This window comes from Artibeus jamaicensis, unplaced genomic scaffold (assembly GCF_021234435.1).
Source record: "Artibeus jamaicensis isolate MK-2021 breed Jamaican fruit bat unplaced genomic scaffold, CSHL_Jam_final contig_233, whole genome shotgun sequence".
Lineage (NCBI taxonomy): Eukaryota > Metazoa > Chordata > Mammalia > Chiroptera > Phyllostomidae > Artibeus > Artibeus jamaicensis.
In genome coordinates, this window is record NW_026521486.1 from 30057350 (window position 1) to 30070639 (window position 13290).

A 13290-nucleotide genomic window follows, 5' to 3' on the forward strand; every position below is an offset into this window, starting at 1 on the left:
CCTTTTACTTAGCAGAATGGTATTGAGGTTCACCGATGTTGTAGCATCTGTCAGTCAATTCTTCATTCTTTTTACATTTGTGCCAACACGAAATATTTATGCTGGGATTCTGAGCAGGCTCTGGGGCTTCCAGATAAATTTTGAACAATCAGGAATTTTTATTGTCATTGTTAAGTAACAGTATATATTGTTTTTATGAAACTTTCCAAAGGCAGCCTACGAAACCAATCCATTTATCTATTCCTTTCTTATTTTGTCTTTTATTTCTAATAGATACATAATACTTTTGAAGGTTTTAGCCAACTAGGAGTCAGTATTAGATACCCAGAGAGATTACAAGATGTTTCTTATTTTATTTTACTGCATGAAGAAGTGGGTTATATCTCTCCAGTTCCCTTTGGGCAGATCTTTTTCTTTTTCTGCTGTGCAGAACTTAAAAAAGTTTTGACACCGTAGCCTGCCTTTTGGTGCTGGTAGTTAATGTTCTCCAGTTACTTAGTGCACTGAACTGTTTTTTTCTATACTAAATTAGGTTTTGGCCAGTTTAAGTATGGTTTATTCATTTGTGCTAGAATGCGGTGTGCCAGCCGGTCTTGGTGCCTATCAAACCGCCGTCCTCCCCGCCCTCCACACTCGCTTCTCTTTGGAAGGGTCCAGCTTTAGTCCTGGTGGCTTGTCTTCCGGGTGCTCTGGGAAGGCCAGCCTCCTGCTCCCCGAGGTGCGGGCAGTAATGGTTCTTCAGAAGGCGGTCCTATGTCCTACACCAGTGATCGGCTTCACACAGTCGTGGAGGGAGCCACAAGAGAAAACTAAGAGATTCCAGCTTTGTGTTTTTACTTGTAGTGGTGAGGTTGTCAATACAAGTTCTGATTTATATTAAAACCGCTTTATGTGAAAATCAACTTTCTCAAGGGCAGGTGAAAAACTCAAATGCTCACCAACCCTCTCTGTGACTTAATAAAACTCTGCTGATAAGTCTCTCTAGTAGCTCTCGTGGCCAACCAGGCGACACCCCCGCTCCTTTGTGTGATGTTCACAAAGTCCCACCCTGCCCTTCACCTGCCTTTTCTAAACCACTGCACTATAACCAGGCCCAGCTAGCCGCCTCGTTTTTACAATAATACTTCATCATCTGCTCTCTGGATCCTCCTGCCCATGGTTGACAGGGTTTCAAGTGCAAAGCCCACTCACATTTATCTCGGCTGTTTTGAGCTCAGAACACGAATAGTGTTTAATGAGCTTTGGTTACGTATCAAACACTGTTGTAAGGACTTTACTGTTTCCATTCCTTTAATCCTCACAGCAGGTCTACGATGTAGATGTTACTTCATCTACAATGAAGATGTTACTGTTAAGCCCACTTTAGAGATGAAGGACAGAGGAGGCACTGAGAACGAAGTACAGTAGTTTTCCAAAGGCCTGATCTAGGATTCTGGCTCCAGGATTTACTCATGCTATAGCGTATCATATTCTTAGTTATGTTTGAGTTATGTACTTATTTACCCACAACTAGTTTGAATATTGCTTTCTTTAACATTCTTTCACAGGATCTGGCAAATGCTTCCTTTAGAAAAGAAGCAATATTCCCAAGAAATCTTCATTGAATTAATTTTTAAAAAACTATTACTAATAGTCAAGGAAAGTAAATCCCAACCCAGGTTTGATTGTTTTTCTTTTTAACACTAGACAGCAATATGTGTAACCATTTCCAGTAAATTTCATGGTTCAAGGAATTTGTTTAAAGGGGGTATAAAAACAGTCAAGGAAATTATGCCTCCCGTGCCAGAAATGTGAGCACAGAAAAGTGGCAGGTTGTAACCTGTTTTTGGTTTTGGTTTTAAGGGAGAATTTCTGTGCCTCAGTAAAACTTGGCCTTGGCAGGCAAATGGTCTTGGTTGTAGTTATTGCCGTAAGTCTTCCTAATTATGTCATGGAATATAATGAGGAAAGGACAACTTACAGTGTGAGTTTCTTTCTCAGGACCTTTTCATTGAGTCAGTTGTAGAAACAAAAGTACCTCTTAGGTCCCAAGGCTGTATCTCAGTCATGCGTTTCCACGACGTATTCTGTCCTTTTGTGTGGTAGCGAAAACATTTTAACATGTGGATTTTCTTGTTTCCTTGCAAGAGAGTAAGCAACAATTTCTGAGTAAATTAAGCCAGCACACAAAGCTGCCATTACATAATAGTGTCTCTGAGGCCTGGTTTTTGGTCGTAAGGAAAACTGGTAACTGTCACATGTTTGATTCTACTGCTGTATCAAAACGGACCACGGTCTTCCAGGCAGATGGTACAAATGGAGAATCAAGTTGGTACCTGAATAATAACTATTTTATTGGTAAGTTTTACTCTGCAGAAAATCAGATTTTTTTTTTCAGAATGACAATCCATCTATGTACAGATAACAGTATAAGTCACAAATTATCACTCAGAAATGTATATTCACCCAGAGTTGACATTGGGATTCAGGCAAGGAGACTAGAGCTGAATTTCTATTTGTTTTCTTCCTCACATAGCTTGGTTATTGATTATTATTTCATACTCATCAATGGGCTTTGGGATCTGCATTTCTTTACTGTGTTAGAATTTAAGATTATTTTCATAAAAGACACATGCACTTGGCCCTTGAACAGCCTGCTTATACACAGATCCACTTATACACAGACTATTTTGTTTTTTTTGATTAATATGTGTAATACTGTAAATGTATTTTCTCCTCATGATTTTCTAAATATTTTCTTTAGCTACTTTATTGTAAGAGTACAGTATAAGTACTCCATAAGTATATTGTAAGAGATATAAAATGTGTTGATCAGCTCTTCATATTATTAGTAAGGCTTCCCATCAATGGTAGGCTATTAGTAATTAACTTTTGGGGGAATAAAAATTTATAGGTAGGTGTTGGGGTACATGAGGATCAGCACCACAACCTCCACATTGTTAAAGGGTAAACCGTATTTCCAAATTAAATTTCATATTAGTTACTGTTATACATTTAAGTACAAAATTAGTAAATTAAAAGTTTCCATACTGTATTTGTTGCACATTTACTCTATGACTTGAAATTTTTCTAGAAATGTAACAGTTAAGGTAAAAATAGGAGTCCAGAGCCTATTTAAAAATTCACTACTCAGAATACACTTTTTTCCTGTCAGGCGAACTTATTTCGGAGCACCCAGAGAGAGAGGTCAGACGCTGGGAGGAGGTACACACATGACCAGACGCGACACCTAGGGCTCAGGAGTGGAGATGTCGCACGGCAGTAGGGAAAGGGGAGGAAGACGATCGATTCTAACGCCCTCGTCATTGTGTCTCTCAGTTGTGTCTCTCACTTTTGTTGTATTTCATCGTGTAAATGAGTTGGCTAGCCTCAGTCCATTCTCCAGCAGTATAAACGTTTGTATGTACTGTGCAGAATAGTTTGCATACGTCCCTGCTGTCAGGTCCTTTGAGATGTAAGTGTGTATGACGTGCATTTTGTTGGCCTCACCCCGGTTATTCCTGGTTTGTATTCTAGGAACCACTGGAGTGAGAGGTTGGGGACATCTCTCTGAGGGGGTGACATTTGTGCTGGGCCCTCTATTGTGTGAGTCGGTGATATATACAAGTTATGACAGGGTTCAAAAGGAAGAAGGCATGGCAACCAGTCTCACACCAAAAACAGGGAAAACTTAAAAAAAACTGGAGACAGAAATGCATTAATGGGAGTATAAATTGGCTAAGTCAAGGCCTTATTAGACTGGCCTGAGAGGGTCAACTTTGTTCATTGCTGTCCTGAGAACTGCATATTTTTAAGTTAGAAGGTTCTGAATCCTATTAAGACAAAAGCATATTTTAGTAGCTATCACTCCTGGGGAAGAAGATTCTAATGATGTGTAGGATTTTTCATTATAATTGGTTCCTTTCTAAAGAGATGTTTATGGACTAACATGATATTTAAATCATGCAACTCTTCCAATTATTTTCCAAGAGATTGCTGTGTTGTAAAATTTTAGCTCTAATAGAATAGAAAGATGAGACAGCCACTGAACATTTGTTGGGTAGGAAATTGAGAATATCCAAACTGTTATGTTGGTGTTGAATGAGGATGACTAACAGAGTGTTCAGAAGTTGTTGTCCCAGTGCTTGTACTGTCTTGCTTAGAGGCCTAGTTTGTTTCTCCCCTGAACTTCAGCTGGCATAGTGCTCAGTACAGGAAATATATTTAAAATCTATCAGACGGTGTCCTCAGATATGAGTGATCAGTTTTTATAAATTGATTACTTTTTATCTGATTACCACTTGTTAATAGAAGATAATGAGGGTGTGAGAAACCATACCTTTGAATTATTTTAGAGTTTTGTAATTATTGTTGCCTTGGTGTTACTCTTTAAGAAGTCACAAAATTATGCTATGTAATACACTAAGATAAATGAATTCGAAAGTTTGGGATGAAAAGAAAAGAAGATTATTGGTATTCTTATTGGGTTGGCCAAAAAGTTTGTTTGTTTGTTTGTTTGTTTGTTTGTTTGTTTCATACTATGGCTCTAGTAGCACTTAGTTGGCTTTAACTTAATTCAAAACAATTTTGTTGGTAACACGTCAACAAACAAATTTTGTTGGTTTGTGAAGTTTCGTGCTGGAAATTTCTCTGGACGATGATCCATGGCCAGATAGACCAGCTGAAGGTGACAGCAGTCAAATTGAGGCATTAATTGAGAACAGTCAATGTTATACCAGGCAGGAGATAACTGCCATACTCAAAATATCCAAATCAATAAAGTTATTGTTGAAAATGAAAAATGTGTCTTATTTTATAGGAAAATCCCCCACAGACTTTTCAGCCAACCCAGTACTTTGCCTCTGTACAACTTTGTAGCTGAATATTGTGTCATAAGAAATGTATTTGGTCTTTGTCCCCAGTTTCTGGCACAGGAGCTGCTCAGGCTCTTGGAATTTCCCGAATGATCAGTATCTTTTGTCATTCATGAAGTGGCATACAGTAGGGTCCCTGGACAGCCTCCGTGTGTGGAGGGTCAGCCCCACTCACTGACCTGGGAAGGGGCCAAACGGAGGGTTGGGGACGGGGCTGCAGTGAGGTCGGATCAGCTACATGCCTCACCAGGGTGTTGGTGCACCCCAGTTCCACGGGGACAGAAGCTCCCGTGCTCGGGGCACTTCCAGGCCCTGATTTGTATACTTTTCCATCTTTCTCTTCTGTATCCTTTATGATAAATTGGTGAACGTAACTAAATGTCCTCTGAGTTCTGTGAGCCCTTCTAGCAAATTAATCGAACCCAAGGAGGAAGTCATGGGCACCTCTAGTTTACAGCCACCGGCTCAGGGAACAACCTGGACTCACAACTGGCCTGTCTCGAAGTGGAGGCAGTGTTGTAGTACGGAGTCTTCGCCAGTGAGTGCTGGTGCTCTCTCCAGGTAGATGGTGTGAGAACTGAGTTCATTACCTGCTGGTGCTGGAAAAAGCACACTTTGGAAATGTGCACAGGTGCTCTTATTCCTTCTGAGCTGAAGAATTGTACTAAATGACCTGGGAGATAAAAATCAGTAATCAACTGATGCACCATTTGAGTGCTTCATGTTACACAGAACACTATATGGACGCTCTATGGAGAAGAGATTGGCAGGAGAGCTATTTCATCAAGAACTTCTTTATTGGATATTAGTGATGAATGCGTTGGCACCAAATTATTGAGTGCTGGATGAGTCATTGGGACTAAAGCCTGTTTCACAAAGTGAGCACTGGGGAACCAGGTCACACAGGTCAAGGTCAGTGGTGCAATTTTTCAGGCAGTGAGTTGTCAGGAGCTTTAAATGTCACTGAAAGGTGCAGTAACAGTAACAACTGAAAAAAGATGGTTGTCACACCTGATCCTCAAGCACTGTCACAACCATACCTGAGGGGCGCACTGAAGCATGTAATTTCTGGCAACTACTTTGGCAGGCCTCGCTAGACTTTTTTTTTCCTGTGGCTTTTTGGTGAAGTATGACTCCTGCTCTATAGCGTGGAGATACCTGGAAAGGGAATCACCGTTAATTGAAAATTTAGGGTCACTACTGATTTAAGGCAGTTTACTAGCTCTGACAAAGGTGGAGCACCCATTCCTATCTGCCTCAACTTTGCTTCCTAGAGTGTGGTTTGGGCAGAGTTGAGAAAGCTAACCTAGTTGCCGTCGCTGGCATTTGGGAAAAGCAGGGCAGAATTTCATAAAACATTTGTGAGACTTGCCCCGTTCCAAGGCATTTCTTCCCTTAAATGAATAATTTCTCTTTTTATAGGTGTAAATTTTACATTGCATCTTAAATTTGTACTTGTACAGCTACTGCCTTCTCTAACCGAAATCTCTTGAAATAGTCAGGCCTGCTGTCATTACATTGTTCATAATCATCTTTCCAGATTTCCCCCAGGCATTTAGCCACTTCCTCTTCTGTGCCGCACAAATCAGGTTATGTTATAATGATCTGTTTACAGCATTCTCTTCCCTAATAAACTGTCAGTTCAAGGCTGTTACGGCCTTGAGAAGAAGAACCTTACCTTATTCCCTCTTTCATGTCCATTGCCTGACCACAGTGTTTCCCCGTGGAAGTCCTAGAATCACTGGGTGGGGGGGTGGAGGAAATAAGGCAAGAATAGAGCCTCCGAGGTCTAGAGGAATGGGGAGGGTGCCGGGCACTTCATTCACCAACCCTTTGGTCCGCTCGTTAGTGCTCAGTGTGCCTGGTGATCTCTTACACTCTCCTGACAGATCTCTGCTGCTTCGTTATTGATTGTTTTTCTCCTGACAGCAATATGCTAAACCAGTGTGCCACTGTGTGATTCTGCAAACATATTATGCTGCGATTTTACTACAGAAATGTCTGCCTTCAGACAGGATAATTTTACAGCGTATAAAATAATGAATTCACCTAAACCAGATCTGTTAGCATAATGACTGTCCTGGTGGCAGAAACAGGCCAGCTTTGATTTATTTAGGGTTAGGAATAATGAGCTGACTACATTTTAACCATCAGATATTCAGTTTATAGATTGCTATGTCATTTGAAAGGGGTTGTCCTTTGCTTTTGGAACTGGGGAAAACGTATTTTGCTGGCTTCTTTTTGATGTTTTCCAGAATGGATTCTGTGTTTTTTTAATATGAGACATTTAAACTGAGCGTAGTTGAAACTAGCAAAGCCTTCACTTTAGAAAAAGATGGATAAGATCATGACTCATTGCTTTTCTAAAACATATGCAGCCCCCTCTGGTTAAAGCCAACTGTGTTGGCTTGCTTGTCTATTTCAAACTACATGATGAAACAATTTTGTTTTCTCAACTTGAGATGCTATTGTAAATTTTTGTTATAGTATCATATGAAGGGTGTGGTTTAACACCAGTTATGTTACATGCCAGATGGAGTTGTAAGACAACTCATATTGAGGTATCTGAACATTTTTACAATATTAGCATTCTAAATAAGATTGTTTTCATTCATTTTATTTTTTATTGCATTTTCCCATTATCATTTAACCCCCTTATCCCTCCTTCCCCCTAATGAGACATTTACAGTAGTGTTTTGTATAATGGTTTGTCCATACTCTGTGTAGACTTAACATTTTGGACGAAAGGCAGAAGAAGTCTAGTAGGCTATTAAATATGAGTTAACATTTAATTAAACACTTGCGGCAGGTTCCGTTCCAGCTGCTTACGTGGTTTTTCTCATACAGTTCTCACCATAATCCCATGAGGATTAAATTGTCTTTATGTTTTCTATAAGGACATTGAGGGACCAAAAACTTGCCTATGGTAAGAGAACTATTGAGAAGAGCTGGGCTTGGACTTGGGTCATCAGACTCTGGAACCTACCTGCACCCTTGTGAATATTAAACTGGACGGCCATGAGATCGGGCACACGAAGAAAGGCTTGACCTCACTTGCAGTTGAAACACACACACAGTTAGAACTATGTGGTGCCATGTGTACTCTGTATTAGATTTGCAAAGAAGAGTACCAGTACCCAGTATGCGGGGGAAAGAGAAATATAATGTATTGAGGTACAGACGTAAGGTGTTACCTTTTTTTGGAGGACAAGGAAGGCATGTAAATGCTGAAAACACCCACATGCTTCGGCCTGTTGGTCCCACTTCTAAGGGTTGTCTTTTCGCGGCTAAACACAGAAAGCACAGAGATGCCTGGCCAGTTATGTACATTAAGTATTGTTCATAATAGCAAAAAATTTAAAGTTAAGTGTTCAGGGGTAAACAGGTTTAGATCATTGTGATGGCCAGTCATCAAAAAAGGAAAAGTTAGACATATAATTATTGACGTGAAAAGCTGTTCATGACATACTGTTGAATTAGAGCGATTTGCAAAACATCATACATAGTTTGATTTCCCTGTGTTGACTAAATGTATCTTTATATACACAAACTCTGGTCTTAAAGGATGTGCACCAGAATGTTAACCTTTACTGCTAGACAGTATAATTTAGCAATGAAATGTATGGGCAGCAGAGACCCTCTACCTGAGTTTGAATTTTGCTGAATTACTTACTAGAATTGTGACTGTGGACGTGGTCCCTAACTATTTTGTGCCTCAGTCTCTTTAGTAAAGTAAAGACAGTAACAGAACCTGTATCATTCGGAAAGTGCTTGACTTAATAAGGAACAATAAATGTGAGTAGCTGTTACCATTTCTGGGTGGTGGAACTCCAGGCAGCTTTAGCTTTCTTTATACCTTTTATAGGTTAAAATTTTGAAATAAGAATGTATCATCTTTCTGTAACAACGACAAAATATTTTTAAAGGAGTCATTTAAATTATTACGCTTACAGTTTTAACAGGAAATATGTATTTATTTGAGCTAAGGTTACTTTAAGTTTCTCAAGAGCTTTTTGCAAACATATATGCTGTTTGCAAACGTACATGCTGGTGTTTTACCCTATGCTGTATTCCAACTTTAAGGGACTTGAAGTCACCTTTTGCTCGTAGGATTGGAAAGCATGCACAGTCACAGCAGAGTCTTCCTGATGAGGCTGCCTTCATTTGTGGCTGCAGTGACATGCTAGTGTGTGACGTCAGTGGTGTCAGACTTACAGAGTGGCAGCCCGCCTGACAGCACGGAGCATTTCCTGACTGCTGAGTCCACGGTGCTCATTGGGGAGCAGCTCAAAAACAAAGGAGTCCTTTTTGCGTTCCAGTATCCTTTTTTGCCTGTAGTTGAATGTCTGTTTACAAGTGTGATTTTGAGGAAGGCTGGTGAGTAGTTCTTGTTACTTTTTGTAAGTAGTTAATGGCTAAATAAGCAGTGGTCCTTTTTTTTTTCTGTTAATGAGAAAAACGTAATTCTGTGGTAAGTAATCTTGTAGACCTAACGCCAGGTTCAGTGCCTCATGCAAAGGATTTGCATGTTATAAATGTTTCCATCACTGATTATACTGTGGAAATATAATGCATTACTTGGTCTTCAGATGACTTCAGCATTTTAAGATGTAATCTTCCTCTTAGACTCTATTTAACTTTAAGCTAATTAATGGTAGTTGTAAATTGCTTTAAAGCCTAAAGATTGTCATTAAAATTTTTTAATTCGTCTTATTTATTTTTTAACTTAGAGGAGAAACTTGATTTTTTTTTTTTTTCATAAAAAGAATTAAGTGAATAATTCTCAGAAGTTCCTGTGGAGATGCCAACAATATCATTACATCATATGCTTTTATTAAAGCATATTAATATCAGTCTAAACTAGTTGACAGTTTGTTGAAGCTGCTGATATTTATTTAATTTTTTAATTAATATTTGGGCTGTGTCAGTATGTAATTCAAAATAAGAATCCTCATTAACCTAAAATTTAAGAGCAATATAATTACAGCAGATTTTATTGTAGACAATACTTTGGCATTTAAAGAAAATAAAGTATCACAGCCATTGTCAAGGCTCAGTAACATGTCTTTACAGATTTATTTCTTAACAATATTAATTCATGTCTCTTTGAATTACACTATTGTAAATTTATTCAGTTTTCTGAAAGTATTAGTTTAACAATTAGATTATTGAGTAAGGTATTTTATGCAGCTGTTTTTCTTAAAACTTTTTTCTCCATTTTGAGTGAATGTATGATACCATTCTAATTTCATACTATTTATATGCTACAAACTGAAGCCTTTAATGTCTTTTAAATTTTGCCATCTTAGGCATAATTCTTTTCCTGCAAGTTCAGTAGCAGCCTTGTGATTTCAAGGTCCTTTAGAGGAAATTTCAAAGTTTTCTCTTAAAGAACAGGCACTCTCTACTTTTTAAGTCTAGTTGAGGAAAAGGCAATATAGAAATTCTTAACAAATATATTAAATATTTTCACATCAGTTTTCTGAAGGAATTAAAGAATAAGGTTTGTTTTACATATTTTGTATGTGAATAAGGTGGTTAGGCATTGAAGGAAAATGATCTAAATCAGCTTTTTATATGTGAATGTGCAAAGATAGCACATTTGAAGAATTATGGTAACTGCTTCATATTATGATTCTTAGTACATTATACTACTTTTATATTTAGAAGCATAAGAAATATAGAAGTAGGGTTTCAAGTTCATTTTTTTTTTTACTTGATGGCCTTATTTCAAGATCCACAATATTTCCCTTATGTTGCAGAATTTTCAGCTTCCAGCTAAAAATTGTGCCCAAAGCTAGAAAAGTTAAGATGGGGAACTCATGAATATTTTTATTCCCTTTAAAAATTTATCTTGAATCCACTTAAAATATTTTATCATGGTTTTCAAAGAGCTTATATTTTAAACTTAATCAGTAAATTATGTAGTGGTGATGATTGGAATATATCACTATACATTTTAAACAAAGATGTTTTTGAGGCATCGTGACATCAGAGGTCACTGGCCTAAATACCATTGAAGTTCAAGTGAGGAGAAGCTACTTACTTTTTTGTGTGGACAGGAAATTAAATATGGCAAAGAAAAAAAATGAGGAGATGAGCAGAGCTCAGGGAAATAACCTGAAATGGCATAAAGATTTTACTCCAGTCTGAAGCAGTAATGGATAAAGTGCTTGTCTGTTTTCTAATGAGTAAGGCATGCTTTGAAGAACCTTTCCATCAATACTGCAGCCCGTGGAAAAGTATAGTTGTGCTATTTATTCTTCAGGTTTGGAATTTAGGTTAGTATGCTCAGTTGGAACAGTATTCCTTAAAATGCAAATAGTCTTGAACTATATTTTTGTTTCCTAGTGGTGGGCAGTACCAAACCTTGTGTATATTAGATGCTTAATAAATATTTGAGCATAAACAAATGAATTGACTAAGCAGGTGAATGAGGTGAATATGTCTTGATCGTTGTGTTACAGAGGTTCATCTTCACTGTGATGAAAACCTGCTCTCTAACCAACTACTAGCATGCCGTGGCCTTGTCCTCAGTTAGAAGGGAATGGGTCCCTGGGGTGTGATGCTTCCCTCCCAGGGTACTGCAGGGGCCAGTGGAATTCCGTGCTGCTCTGCGTGCTGCGTCTGTGTTTCTGCCTTAGAAAGTGGGCCTTGCCCGGCTATTCTGGGTCAGAGTTCTGTCTCACTCTTGCCTCTCCTGTAAGTGAGAAATTTCTCAGTGCTTAGGGAGAATGATTTGCTGCCGACTGCACTGAGCCTTAATTAAGCGCTGTGTGCATCACATAACTACATTAAGTATTTAGATGCTTTCAGAGTTCAGATTTTGCAATTGAAAGGACAGGAGGGGAGCAAATATATTTTCAAAACTTACATTGCAAATTTTACATGCATAAATATATTGTTACTTAAAACCTAGATTTTCAGCCCTGTTTCCGTGCTCCTTCCCTTGAATCTCTGCTGAAACTCTAGCCACATCTGACTACTGCTGCTGATCCTGAGGTGGAATTCAAATGGTAGCCCCTGTGTGACATCTTCCTGTCTAGTCAACATCAGCCCCTAATCGGATCTCCACTCTGCCTCTTTGTTTATTACTCTTTCTGTTTGTTAATAACGTTTAGTAAGGCTGTCTCACCATTGCCTTAGTCATCCTGAATGAATGAAAATATGTAAGTTGCACTGCAGTACAGCCATTTTGAAGGAAAGTCTACTTTTTTTTTTCCTTTTTTCCCAGAGGTATCATTTGACTCACTAGCAACTGTCCTTTTGTTCCTGTAGTGATTATTTAGATGCAGCTTGTGGTATTAAAAAAATTATTCTGCAGTGAAGAATAGTAAAATTAAATGCTTACTGACTTTTTTCTTTTTGAATTGAGCAATTTATTCTATCAGTTTGACCCTAAAAAGGAATGTTTCATCTATAATAAAATTGTGTCTTTTGAAATTGTGTGGTTATTCATGTGTAGGTTAGAATTAGCCTAACATTCAAGTAATACATGACAACACATAAAAGGCATGATGCTTAAATTTAACTTTTTTAATTTGCTTGTTTCCTTCATTTAATGTTACAATAAAACATTACTAACATTAATTAGGGAGTGTAAGGGGATATATATATATATCTATATCTATAGATATGCTATATAGAGAGATATAGATATATATATATCCCACAGTTTCATTAAGTCAGATACATGTCACATTATTGCTTTTAAACAGGAAGAAGAACATTTCTTAATACTGACATATTTCTGAGTTGGGGTTCTGCTTAGTTTTATTTTAAAACCTCAATAGGCTTTTGCAATTAGTAATGTGTATTTTTTGTACAGGTAACAGATTTTTCAAAAAATTCATTTAGACCACTAAAATATGCCCTGTGATTATTTTCATTCTGTTATATGGTTTTGTAAGTGTCCTTTTGCACAGATCATTTAATAATCAACTTTAACCTTAGATCAAATAATCAGGCTTCTCGCTCATTAAATTGTAGGTGTGTAAACCCGTGTGTTTTACACTAGAAATAAGGCAGAGAGCCAGTGACTTTTTAAAGCAAGAAAGTAACATAGTTTTACTTCCTGGCAGGAAGTCTTACCCTGCCAGTCTGTTCACGTTTAGCTAATACTTGGTGGGGGCTTTAAGAGTCTTGAGGGGAGGGGACGTAGCCTGAACTGCAGCAATGATGGAGCTGTCATTATCTGTCTCCTGTCATAGGGTGGCTTTTGGGTGGCAGCTGGAAATGTCACCTGACTCTTGGGTTCTTGGCAGAAAATTATTTTGGTAGAGTACAGATTACTTTCATGGTTAGAATATTTTAAGAATTACATTTATGTTTTAACCGTAGTGTCATTTAAAATTCCCATTTAAAAGTTAAGAATCACTCAAAAATGATTTACAAGGGACTAAATTATTTGTCATTTTTGCTTATTATGTAATTTGCA

The 13290-nt window shown here is 38.0% G+C and overlaps 1 protein-coding gene across 6 annotated transcripts in view; it reads left to right on the top strand.

Annotated features, from left to right (window-relative positions):
* Positions 1 to 13290, top strand: part of PLEKHA5 (pleckstrin homology domain containing A5) — a 202495-nt gene that overhangs the window by 98625 nt on the left and 90580 nt on the right. The window contains exon 1 of one of the 6 annotated variants that reach the window (XM_037136577.2): positions 9212 to 9230. The exons of the other annotated variants lie outside the window; for them this stretch is intronic. The gene's annotated coding sequence lies outside the window, so the exon portion shown is untranslated. Of the gene's footprint in view, positions 1 to 9211; positions 9231 to 13290 lie in introns of those variants that run through there. 6 annotated transcript variants of the gene reach the window in all.